The sequence below is a fragment of the Neovison vison genome, chromosome 11 (genome assembly GCF_020171115.1).
Source record: "Neovison vison isolate M4711 chromosome 11, ASM_NN_V1, whole genome shotgun sequence".
In the NCBI taxonomy this organism is placed as follows: Eukaryota; Metazoa; Chordata; class Mammalia; order Carnivora; family Mustelidae; genus Neogale; species Neogale vison.
In genome coordinates, this window is record NC_058101.1 from 123828015 (window position 1) to 123841626 (window position 13612).

Genomic DNA, 13612 nt, shown 5'->3' on the forward strand with positions numbered 1-13612 from the left:
AGTTTGAGTGGCTAAAAAATTCAGAGTGGATGGAGTATATAAACTAAGTATTTTTGTTGGTAAAGAACCTAATAATTACAATGGGTAATATTACAGCTGTCAAACTTGCATGACTTTTTCCTCAGAATTCAGAGATTTTTTTTTTTTTAATTTTATTTATTTGACAGAGAGAGGTCACAAGTAGGCAGAGAGGCAGGCAGAGAGAGAGGAGGAAGCAGGCTCCCTGCTGAGCAGAGAGCCCGATGCAGGACTTGATCCCAGGACCCTGAGATCATGACCTGAGCCGAAGTCAGCGGCTCAACCCACTGAGCCACCCAGGCGCCCCCAGAATTCAGAGATTTTTGATAAGACTCATGATTTCTCTTTTATATTTATTTATATTTTCTTTAGTAGTAGGTAGCTTTGGACTAGGCTTTTTAAACTTTTCTTCAGGAATTATTTTCCTTTGTTATTGGAGCTAGATGCTGAATGTTTGAAAAGCCTGACTCTAGAGCTATAGAATTCTCTGTACTCTTCTGTGCTTCATGTGAGTTACAGGTTTGTGACCTCCATTCTTCATTCATAACTATCTTCTCCCCAAATCAGCCAACCTGGAAGAGATTGACTCCACAAAAAAACTGAGCCTACAATTTTGATATCATGCCACCAGGTGGAGGCAGTGTCAAGATAGAAGAATATATATGTATTAATTTCTTGGAATAGCCCTAAAATTTCAATTAGTTTGACTTGCTTTACCCATAAAAACATCAATATTTTATACATTTTAATGTTTCAATATTTATAATGTCTGTGGCTGCTTTATTTATTTAGAAGTTTCACCAGAATAGCCCTGTTAGTTAGGTGTTTTTTGTTTAAGTATGTTTCTTACTTGACCAAAGGTGTGGTTCAAACTTCCAGGCCTGTATTTCATCAGATTCAAATATAGGGCTTTGGTCACGCTCCCTAGTATTTGTATTTATTGTAAATGTTGGTTTAGATTAGATGCAAAACAACCTCAATTTTAAATTCTGTTAATTATTACCTTTTTTTTTAAGATTTTATTTATTTATTAGAAAGAGAGTGAGCGAGTGCAAAAGCAGGGGATGGAGGTGGTCAGTGGGAGAGAATCTCAAGCAGACTCCACACTGAGCATATAATCTGACATGGGACTCGATCCAAGGACCCTGAGATCATGATCTCAGCTGAAACCAAGAATTCGACACTAAACCAACTGAGCTACCCAGGCACCCCTAATTATTATATTTTTAAAACTTACATCTATCTCACCTTCCAATAATTTCTAACACTTAAACTTGCTATAAATCTTAGTTTGGTTGACTATTCTTGACTCTTTAGTTTACCATCCGAATGTGTTGGGTTGTTCCCTTTATTCTGCTAAAGCTATTTTGGCTATGGAAGAGAAAGTATTAGGTTATCTTTTCAATCCCTTGAAATCCAAGTTCTTGTGAAACTTTCTACCATAAGAGGCAGAAGTAGAAAAAGAAGAAAGGACTTTATTTTCTTGAAAAGATGAAAGCCTTTTATGAGCAGGTCCTCTAATCACTTTCTCAACACTGTTGTCTCTTTAAGACTTGTTCTTTGACTTTATAAATTTAATGTGGAGTTTATTATAACATGACTGGGGCGCCTGGGTGACTCAGTCTGTTAAGCATCTGCCTTCGGCTCAGGTTATGATCCCGGGGTCCTGGGATAAGCCCCACATCAGGCTTTCTGCTTGGTAGGAATCCTGCTTCTCCCTCTCCTACTCCCCCTGCTTGTGTTCCCTCTCTCACTGTCTCTCTTTCTGTCAAATAAATAAATAAAATCTTTAAAAAAAAAAAAAAAGGTAAATCTTTAACATGACTTAAATAGAAATTTGAAGTTTTACATTTAAAGTCTGTATTTAAATTAAATAGTACTTTGAGCTTAAACTCTTTAACTGATGCTTCTTAGCAAGTAATTTGTTGTATTTTAGATTGGTAGCTTCTAATGAAAGTAAATCACTTAAAGAAACTGAGTAAGTTATTGGATCAAAAACATTCTAAATAACATTTCAGCAGTATTTTTATTAACAATTTAATAGTGGACAATCTTAATTCTTGTAAGTATTCAGAAATGGTAAGAGTAAAATTTGGGCATATTATTTCCCAGGGCGCTTGAAAGACTGTACGAAAATAGCCAATTCCTTATGTAAAAATAATTTTGCTGATTTTATCATCTATGTATTGTTTGATTCTGTCAATTATTACATGAAAGTAAGGAATTGGCCAGCAATCCTGGAGTGTGTTGGGTATAAGTGTCTCCATGGGCAACATGTGAGTCATAGTCAAAAGTGAGAGAGCAAGAGGCACTAGAGCTACGTTCAATTCCACCCTCAGAGCACTATAGAACCTAGCATAAAGTCTGTGTGGAACGAAATTCTGAAAAAGCAGACTGGAAGGGAATGAGGGGCAAGCTAGAGAAGGGAGACGGTGAGCTAGTGGACTGTTGTGTAGCCCTCAGAGGAATGTACCTTCTGCATTGTGGGGATTATGATTAGGAGGACGCAAAGGGGAAGCTTACAAAGAACCCAGGAGTGTAGCTTTGCAAGAGTTTAGCTTAAACATCTGTCAAGCCCAGAGAGCACTGAGACGTCTTCGCAACAGTACCTAGTCTGTGCTATTTTCTATCCCTTTACCTTTCTTCTTTCGCCTTCTCCAGGCAGTGGACTGGAGGGAGAACAGAAACTCTAGTCTAGGAAAGAGAGGAAGACATTGTCCTTCTTCTAGCAAAAGACCCACTGGCAGCCAGCTGTGGCTGAAAAGGGAAATCTTACCTTTAAATCAAGATTGAAAGTACTATTTTGTTAGTGTAATTTCCGATTCAAGGCTTTGCTTCACAACTTAATATCACTGTAGATAGTAAGAGTCATCAGGGAAGTCATGGACTCCTACCTCCTCATCCAGTGGCAGAGAAGTACTTCCCACATTGAGCTGTTTTTAAAATGGCATATGGGGGCAGAATTAAGTTGCTTTTATGACTTTACTCCATGAGTACAGTGCAAAATATGCGTAGAGGTTTTTTTAATACAAAAATATTAATACAAATCTCATCTTTATTTTTTTTTTTAAAGATTTATTCATTTGACAGAGAGAGAGAGAGAGAAAGGGAACACAAGCAGGGCGAGTGGGAGAGGAAGAAACAGGATTCCCACCAAGCAGAGAGCCTGATGTGGGGCTTGAACACAGGACCCTGGGATCATGACCCAAGCTGAAGGCAGACACTTAACAACAGAGCCACCCAGGCACCCCCAAATCTCTATACCTAATTCTAAGTCTCTCCTTGATCAAAGAAAAAAAGAAAAGAAAAGAAACAAACAAACTCATCTATTGAAGAAACAAGTATGTCATTCCAAATAATTTTAGGCTTGCCCTTCCAAGTGGATTTTGGGTTTCCTTCTCAAGCAGATGAGTTTCTTTCTTTCTTTTTTTTTTTTTTTTTTAAGATTTTATTTATTTATTTGAGAGAGAAACAGTGAGAGAGCAGGTGAGTTTCTTAATAGAGGTTTCCTATCTAGGAGATATTCTTGCTCACCCCTCTGACAGACGTACTAATTTGCATTTATTTTCACTATTCACTGGGGTCCTCTTACAAGGAAGAGAGGATGTTGGTAGACAGTAACCTCTGCTGCATACCGCTTATTTCTGAGTTTATCATATTAGAACCCAGTTCTCATGTCTGAAGAGTCTAATCCTCTGTAATTTTGTATCTAACTTGCTTCGCTTCGTCAGTTGGATTTTTCATGTTTTTGGCTTTCAAAATATCTGAGGGACTTTTAATTGGATTCTGACTATAGTTACAACTTCTAAGTCTGTTTTCACTACACTATATAAGGTTTCTGTTGGACTTGTTTTTATCTTCCACATCTTTTAACTACTTTTTAATTTTTTTCACTTCCTAGAAATCAAAAATAGTTCATTTTCAGATAGTTAAGCTTCTCATTTCCAAATCTTCTTGCTTTTTCCTTCTTGTAATTTCTTTAGTTTTCAGTTTCTCCTCTTATTACTTAGTCTTATTGAACATACATACTCCTAATACTCCTGATTGAAAGAATGCTTATTTCCTGTTTGTTGTGCACTCCTCTGACTCACATAGTTCATTTCCTCACATTGTAACTTTGATTGTCGTGATCTCATCTTCAGCAGGTATATTATGTGTGAGAGTTTGAGTTCCTTGGGTTCTCAAGTATGTGCTTATCAAGTGGCTTCATTTTCCCTTTATGTTACTTTCTTTTCTTTTTTTTTTTTTTAAGATTTTATTTATTTATTTATTTGACACAGAGATCACAAGTAGGCAGAGAGGCAGGCAGAGAAAGAAGAGGAAACAGCCTCCCTGCTGAGCAGAGAGCCTGATGCGGGGCTTGATCCCAGAACCCTGGGATCATGACCTGAGCCGAAGGCAGAGGCTTTAATCCACTGAACCACCCAGGCGCCCCTGTGTTGCTTTTTTAATGGGATCCTCATTGCTAATTCCTAAGTCCGTTATTTAAGATTTCTGGTATACTTTTCTCATTTCCAGGTTGTTTAGTGTGCTGCACAGGTTGGATTGCTGGAAATGTGATCTCCCTTTTAAGTGGAGTACTGATTTGCTAGCTTCACAGAGTGTTGGTTTTTTTTTTTTTTTTTTTAATGAGCAACTATCTTATTGCATAAGGAAAAAATTCAAAAATACTCAACAGTCAGTGCTCACTACATGCCTTGAGTTATTCGTTACTATATTAATTTAGTGAAAAGATTCAAGCTCATATTATTAAAACTGTATATAGTGGGCACTTTATAAAAGCTTATTGAATGAAGAACCTTCCTGGCATATGTCACTTCATTCTACCCACTCTTATTCTTTGAGACTTAGTTCTATAACCCAATATAGAGGAATAAGAATGTTTTAAATCTGTTATCTTCAAAAATAATTCACAGCATTCATTGCTAGCCAGCAGTAAATGAAATAGACTATTATTAAAGCTTTATCTGTTGTAATAGTTAAGGATGTTTACCGTGGTAATGGCAGAACACTTAAATTTACTTGGCATGAATGATAAAAGTAGAATTGACTTAGTGACGCATTTAAATTAAATTTTTTCAAAAGTAGAACATACTTTAGGCATCATTTAATCAAGATTGTGACTCTGTTTCTTTGCATTTATATTAGCTTTGCCTTTTGTGTGATACGTCCTAAAGTTGGCTTTCTAGACTGTTGTGAAATGGCTGCCAATAGTGATCTGGGCTGTTTGCTTCCTTGTAGCCTTGGAGTTTACATTCCAGACGGCAGGAGAGAGTTTTTTCCCATAACCATTAAAAAAAGGCTGACTTTATTCAGATTCAGTACCACTTGAGATCAACTACTGTTACAAAGAACATTCCATACAGTGACAGTCTTAGGCAAGGGGTCATTGGCTTCCCTCAGTAGCACCCAAAACAATATTAAAATCTAAAAAGTAATGGTCAAGACATACATGAAGAAAACTACAAAACTCTACTGAAGGACGTGAAAGAGGTCTTTAAAAAATGGGGCAATAAATTCACAAATGAGAAAAATGCAAAAATGTCAATTTATGTCTCTATAGCTAATGTGGTAATCAAAATCCCATTAGATTATTATGGATGATACTCAAGTTCATGTGGTAGAGAAATTGTAGGAAGGAAAAAGAAAGTATTAAAGAACAGTGAGGGAGGGATGCCTGGGTGGCTCAGTCAGTTAAGTGTCTGCCTTCAGCTCAGGTCATGATCCTATGGTCCTGGAATAGAGCCCGTCGGGCTCTTGGCTTAGCAGGAAGTCTGCTTCTCCCTCTGCCTCTGCCCGTCCCTCTGCTTGTGCTCTCTCTCTCTCTTTCTCTGACAAGTAAATAAATAAATAATCTTAAAAAAAAAAATAAAAACAATGAAGAGGGATTCTCCCTACTAGATATCAAAACAAATATATTGCCACAGTAATTAAAACTTGCTACTTGTGTAAGAATAGACAAACATAAATAGAGCAGTAAAGAGAAACTATAAACAGGGTTATGCATGCTTGTTTACTTTATGACAAAGATTCTGTACATCTTTATCAATTCAGTAGAGAAAGGATAGACTAGTGAATGAGTTATAGGGGTAATTAGATATCCATCAAAATGAATTGAATTTAGAACCCTGGCTCACATCATTTCCAAAATAAACCAGAGGCCTTTTACAAAATGAAAGATCAAAAGAATACAAATAATAGAAGGAAACTATATGTGCAGTATTAGATTGAGAGGCTTTTCTGTGCAAGACACGGTAGCTGGAAGCCAAAAGATAGATGATTTGCCCAAAAAAATTAAAACTTGTACATTGAAAGACATTAAAAGTCAAACATATATAACCAAGTGATTATCATCTATCACACAGTTTCTAAAAATATTTAAGCAAAGGATAAACTGGGGTGCCTGGGTGGCTCAATCAGTTCAGCATCTGCCTTTGGCTCAGGTCATGATCCCGGGGTGCTGGGTTTGAGCCCCATATCTGTCTCCCTGCCCAGCAGGGAGCCTGCTTCTCCCTCTCCCACTCCCCTTGCTTATGCTCTCTCTCTCACCCTCTAGCAAATAAATAAAATATTTTCCCCCAAAAAAGGGTAAACAATGCAATAAAATAATGGTCAAAGGGTATTAAGTCATTGAAAAAATACATATGATCAGTAGATAGATGAAAAGATGCTAAATCTTGATAATCAAAGACATGCAATTAAAACAATAATGGAATATCATTTTCAAGCATCAGATTAACAATCTTTTAAACTACCAGTAACCACTTTGGGGAAAACTGCAGGGAGTAAGCTTGTTATATACTACCAGTGAAGGGCAAAATGACTAAATTCAAAGTTAAACACTTACTTCACATATGTTATGTAAGAAAAAATTATAGATAACAAATGTTGAAGAAACTGAAACCTTGTGCACTGCTGGTGGGAATGTAAAATGGTGAAGCTATTGTGGAAAACAGTCTAATATTTTCTCAAAAATTAAAGCTTGGAGTTAACCATATAATCCAGCAATACTGCTCTGAAGCACATGCCCAAAAGAACTGAAAGCAAGGAAGGGACTCAGATATTTGTATGCCAGTGTCCATAACAGCATTATTCTCAATAGCCAAAAGGTGGAAATAATCCAAATGTCCATCAACAGATGAATGGATAAACAAAATGTGATATATACATAAAATGAAATATTATTCAGCCTTAAAAAGGAATGGAATTCTGACATGTGTTTCAGCATGGATGAAACTTGAATACATTTTGCTAAGTGAAATAAGTCAGACACAAAAGGACAAAAATTACATGATCCACTTAAATGATGTACTTAGAATGGGCAAATTCACAGAGACAGAAGGTAAAGTGAGGTCACAAAGGGCTGCATGGAAAAGAGAATGGAGAGTTATTCTTTAATGGATATAAGGTTTCTGTTTGGGGTGATGAAAAATTCTGAAGATGGGTAACAGTGATGATTGCTCAACATTGTGAATGTACTTCTACTGCTGAATTATACACTTAAAATGGTTAAGATGGGGGTGCCTGGGTGGCTCAGTGGGTTAAAGCCTCTGCCTTCAGCTCAGGTCATGATCCCAGGGTCCTGGGATCAAGCCCCGCATCGGGCTCTCTGCTCAGCGGGGAGCCTGCTTCCCTTCCTCTCTCTCTGCCTGCTTCTCTGCCTACTTGTGATCTCTGTCTGTCAAATAAATAAATAAAATCTTTTTAAAAAAAAATGGTTAAGATGTTTAAGTTGAATGTCAATTTCCCACAATAAAAAGTGCTAATAGAAAGTTACATGTTTGTGTCTTGAGCCAGCAATTTTGCTTATACTGTACCTTACAGAAAGACTTGCACATGTGCACAGAGGTTTATGTCAAATGGTGGGAGTGTTGGAGCCTTGCCATAATGGAAAATGAGACATTAATAAAATAGCTATTGACAAGAGAATAATAAAGTAATAGTATGTAGACACTAGAGAAAGAAAGAACCTACCACCAACTACTAGTGAGGATGTGGAACAATAGGAATTCTCATTCACAGCTCTTAAGAATGCAAAGTGGTACAGCCGCTTTGAAGGAGAATTTGGCAGCTGATTATAAAACTGAACAGACTCTTATGATCCAACAGTTGCACTCTTTGAGATTAACCCAAATGAGTGGAAAACTCATGTGCATGTCAATTTTATAGTAGTTTTATTCATAATTGCCTAAATTCAAAAGTGACCACGGTGTCATTCAGTAGGTAAATGCATAAATAAGTTATGGTACATTCAGACAATGGACTGTTATTCAGTGATTTAAAGAAATGAGGTATCAAGACATGAAGAGACATGGAGGAGCATAAGTGCATATTTATGCATTCATACTAAATTAAATTCATACTGAATGAAAGAAGCCTGTCTAAAAAGATTACATAATGTGTGAATCCAACTATATGGCATTCTGGAAAGACAAAACTATATAGACGTGAAAAGGATCATTGGTTGCCAGAGGTTGGCAGGAGTCAGGGATAAATAAGCAGAGCACAGAAGATGTTAAGGGCAAAATACTCTGTATGTACCATACCGATGAATACATATCATTATGCATCTGTCACAACAATAGCATGTACAACACAAAAAGTAAACCTTAATGTACATGGACTTTGGGTGATAATAATGTGTCAATGTAGGTTCAGTGGATCACTTTGGGGGCGGGGGTTGAAAAGGGGGGTTTCGTTTGAAAATGAAAATGAATCTGGTACTTGTGTCTGTGGGGGCAGGGGTTACTTGGAAAACTCTCTGTGCCTTCCATCCAGCACCTAGAAGTACTCTGATAAAATCTATTTAAAAAAAAATTAGGGACACTAGGGTGGTTCAGTCAGTTAAGCATTTGACTCTGGATTTCAGCTCAGGTCATGATCTTAGGGTGGAAGGATTAGGATCCTTCAGGATCTGCATTCAGTGGGTACTTGTTTTGAGAGTCTCTCTTTCTCCCTCTGCTGCTCCCCCACCCCCGACACTTGTGTGCACACGCTGTCTCTAAAATAAATCTTAAAAAAAAAAAAAAAAACTAGGTGTGCCTGGGCAGCTCAGTTGGTTAAGTGTCTGACTTTGGAAGAGGTCATGATCTTGGGATCCTGGGATGGAACCCCTCATTGGGCTCTGTGTTCAGCGGGGGTTCTGCTTGTCCCTCTGTCCCACCCACCCTCTACCCGTCTGCTTGTGCATGCCCTCACCCTCTCTCAAATAAATAAATAAAATTTTTAAAAAATTAAGTAGACCTATGTATGTATGTTGACATGGAAGTTTCAGTAAAAATAGCAAGTTACAGAACATAACGAAAGATAAACCTGTATGTGTTTGAGATATTCTTTATATTGACCTATATCTGAAAATAAAGCAGAGGAGTGGGAAAAGAAGGATGCCCTCTAGACTTTACAGGAGTCACCTGTAAAGAGGGGATTCTGGGGATGGTGCAAAAGTGGGAGTAAAAAGACACTTTGTTTAAATTCTTCTGCACTGTTTGAGTCTTTTAAAATAAAAATTACTCATTTCTTGAGACTATTCAAATATTGCTTATAATGGGAAAATTTTTTAAATAATAATGATGTTTGCTTATTATATAGAAAGTTTGAAAGTATGTTCCACAATACAGAGGTAATCATTTTAAAAATTTTGTGCATTTTATTCCTGTTTTTTTGTCATAAACTCTGAAATGTATTGATAGTTTTGTTTCCACCTTTTTAAAAACTCTATTCTATATTTCAGAGTGTCATTAAAAATTCTTCCATAACATTTCCTTTAGCTACATAATCGTGACACATTCATACCATGAAATATTGATTTAAGATTTCTCTATAAAAAGTGAATTTTAAAGTTGTAAATACTCTAACAAGATTTTTTAAATATATAAAATACCAAAATAAATGATACTGCTTTTTTTTTTTAAGGAGGAACAAGACATAGAACTTATTTTTCCCTACATAACTGTATGTGAATTTTGATAAAGCAGTAGACTCATCTGGTTTCTCTTGCTGTTACCTCTTTTCCACATTCCCTGTTGCCTGACATTCTTTCCCACCTATGAGAACTTCTATATTCCTCTGCAGTGCTTTGAAATTTTTTTATTTCTTAAAAGGAGCAAATGAGAATTCCAGTGCAGACAGCTTGAATCAGTCTTTCTGTTCTTATGAACAGGCAGTTCCTCAAGGCAGTGAATTAGCCCTTTAGAAAACATTGGCATTATGTTTCTTAACCCTGAGTGTCTGTATAGATGGTCTGGAATGCATTAAAGAGAGGCATTGTATCAGATCCTCAAATCTAAAGATGAAATCCTCTTCTTACTAATTATGTCATTTTTTGTTGCTATTGTTGTTTGTTCTGAATCACTGGGTTTTACCAAATTATTTAGTGAGGGTTGGAAATGGGTTTGGTATAGTATATAGTTGGCTCTTTTTTTATTCATGAAAATGTATATAGAGAGTTCTTCAAAGGAATTTTATGGTAAATAACGTTCTGGACAAACCAAGTATCACTTGTTTTTCTCTATTTGTAAATGCAAACTTTTGTATTTCTTTTAGTGGGAGAATTACTAAAATATTTTGTTTGTTTCTAGTTCAGGCTACAGTACTTAGCAATAATTCATTTTTGCTGAACTAGAAAATATTCTCCCATATACTAATATCTTGTGTATTTGTAGTTGGGTTCGTTATTGTAACAAAACAGGTTTTTGTTAAGGTTAGTAGTTCTCAAAATCATGGTGCCCACGAATGCAAAGCATCGGCATCACCCATCACCTGTGAGCACATTAGAATGCGGATTACTTAAAAAAAAAAAAAAGAAGAATGCGGATTACTAGGTTCTACTCCAGAATACTGTTCATAAACTGGGAGGTGTAGCCCAGGAACCTGTGTTTTAACAAGCCCTTCAGGTGATTCTGATATATGCTAAAGTTTGAGGACTGGTTTAGATAATATCTGCACAGTGGCTACAAATCCCAGTGTTTATCCCTTGAAAGCCTGGGTTTGGTTGAATTCCAGGTACCTGTTAAGAACTCTAGTGGTGGGGCACCTGGGTGGCTCAGTTGGTTAAGCATCTGCCATCGGCTCAGGTCATGATCCTGGAGTCCTGGATTCGAGTCCCACATCGGGCTCCCTGCTCAGCAGGAAGTCTGCCTCTCCTGCTGACCTCTCCTCTCATGCTGTCTCTCTTTCATTGTTGCTCTCTACCTCTCAAATAAATAAATAAAATATTAAAAAAAAAAAAAAGAACTCTAGTGGTATTGCTTCTAAGAGATGAGTAGATGAAAAACTGTTAGCCAGGGCTACCTTGCAAGAGTTGGTTTCACTGTTTCTGGTAGCTGAGATTTTAAGAACAGAGCACCAAGAATCCTTCACTATGGAGCTGAACCAAGTTGCTTCAGTACTTAGGAGGGTTAGCAGAAGCTTCTCATTTGATCACATCATCTAAGTTGGTCTCTCCTCCATTACTGACATACCTAAAATGACAAACCACGAGATCACATTTAAAGCAGATAATATTTTCAGAGTTAAGGAATTACTGAATTAGCTCTCTTTCAAATGTTTTTGAGTTATAAATAATTATAAGCAGACATACAGTACCTGGAAGACACTTCATTAATATAACTAAGATATATATCCATTAATTACTGGCTTATTTTTGTAATTATTAACTACCTGGATAACATCTACCTATCAGAATATTTTAAGAACACTTTTAATGGAAATATGTTATGCTAATAGGTTAATGTATTTTTTTTCACTGGATGATTCTCTATTCCTGAATTTAAATGTCACATGAAGGGGTGCCTGGGTGGCTCAGTGGGTTAAGACTTTGCTTTCGGCTCAGGTCATGATCTCAGGGTCCTGGGATCGAGCCCCACATGGGCTCTCTGCTCAGCAGGGAACCTGCTTTCTCCTCTCTCTCTCTGCCTGCCTCTCTCTGCGTATTTGTGATCTCTGTCAAATAAATAAACAAAATCTTAAAAAAAAAATCTTCCATCTCTTAAAGAAAAAATCACATGAATTTATTAATTATTTCAGGTGAGTCCTGCAGGACAGATTATTAACGTTTTAAACATGGTGTTATTTTAGGGGCGCCTGGGTGGCTCAGTGGGTTAAGCCGCTGCCTTGGGCTCAGGTCATGATCTCAGGGTACTGGGATCGAGTCCCGCATCAGGCTCTCTGCTCAGCAGGGAGCCTGCTTCCCTCTCTCTCTCTCTCTCTGCCTGCCTCTCCATCTACTTGTGATTTCTCTCTGTCAAATAAATAAATAAAATCTTTTTAAAATAAATAAATAAACATGGTGTTATTTTATAAATGAGAACTGTTGTTTTAAAGAACCAGATCTCCTTGTTAAATTTAGGACTTTAAAGCTTTATTTTGACTCTTAAATGTATAGCAGATTTTTTTTTTAAATTATTAGGAAGGTAGTTACCCTCAGAAGAGGTATAACTGGTTTGGTGGTGTTGTCTTCTTGGTATCACAGATGGATCTTGTTCATGGTATGGATTAGAATCAGTGACTAGAGAACAATTAAAGGAAAGTTGACAGCGTTTCCTTTATGCAAATTGAGTAATGGAAGATTTCCTAAAGCCAGGGTAAAGCTAACTTTTTGAAGATATTGTTTGTGATTTTTTAATCTATGACACATAGTATTATTTACCCTATACATATAACTAGGTCATACTATAAAAGGTCAGCTTCTTATGATCAACTTAGAGAAATCATTCATCCAATTATTATTTTCCAAATGTTTGTAACTCAGGAGTGAGGAAGGAGTAAATTATATTTTAAGGAGGTTCTTACCCAATCATATGAGTCTGAAATTTCCAACTAGCAAAAGATGTGGTGGAGAATTTAATACTGGGAAAATCCTGTGCTTATTTATCTAGTCATGGGCCCAGGTGAGATTAATAAAATTGAGAAGCAGGGGGACTGATGTTCTGAAATTAACCAGTCCTATTTGGTGTGGGCTCAGCCACATGCTAATGAATATCCTGTATTTATGGTCTCTTTATGCTGGTTTTATTTGATCCATTTCTACATAAAATTTACTACTTTCTAGGCTTAGTACAGTACTTGAACTGATCACTTTTAAAGTATGTAAAACATGCCTAAAATCAGCAACAGGCTCATATATTTTTTTCTTTTTTAAGAATTTAGTATATCATGTATGTAATTCCTCATAATGTACCTGATTTAAGAATAATAAGTGGTATATTATTTTTAACTCTATGTTAGTGAAACAGGCCATAATACTACAAGCCTATAAGAAACAGTCTAAGATGTTTTCAGAAGACTTAGGCAGAAGTGAAATGAAATTTGAAGAAAGAATTCATATAAAACATTTTTTTTTAGTTTTCAAATTCAATTTCTAACTATATAATATACCTCAAGTTACTTGGCATGGAATTAGGGGACTTGATAAAGATTGCAGGTATATAAATAAAGATTGCAGCAGATAAATCTGATGGGATGAGAGGAAACGTTTTTGAACTTTTTTTTTTCCATTCTGCCCTAATGATTCATGGTACTTGGTTTTCTTCAAATTAGAGAAGTTAGTTTCCATTGTAGTCTTGACTTGTTTGTTACAAGTCAAGTTAGTTCCCAT

General features: G+C 36.4%; 1 protein-coding gene across 2 annotated transcripts in view; it reads left to right on the top strand.

Annotated features, from left to right (window-relative positions):
- Nucleotides 1–13612, top strand: part of MND1 (meiotic nuclear divisions 1) — a 91859-nt gene that overhangs the window by 35834 nt on the left and 42413 nt on the right. The gene's annotated exons all lie outside the window — the stretch shown is intronic.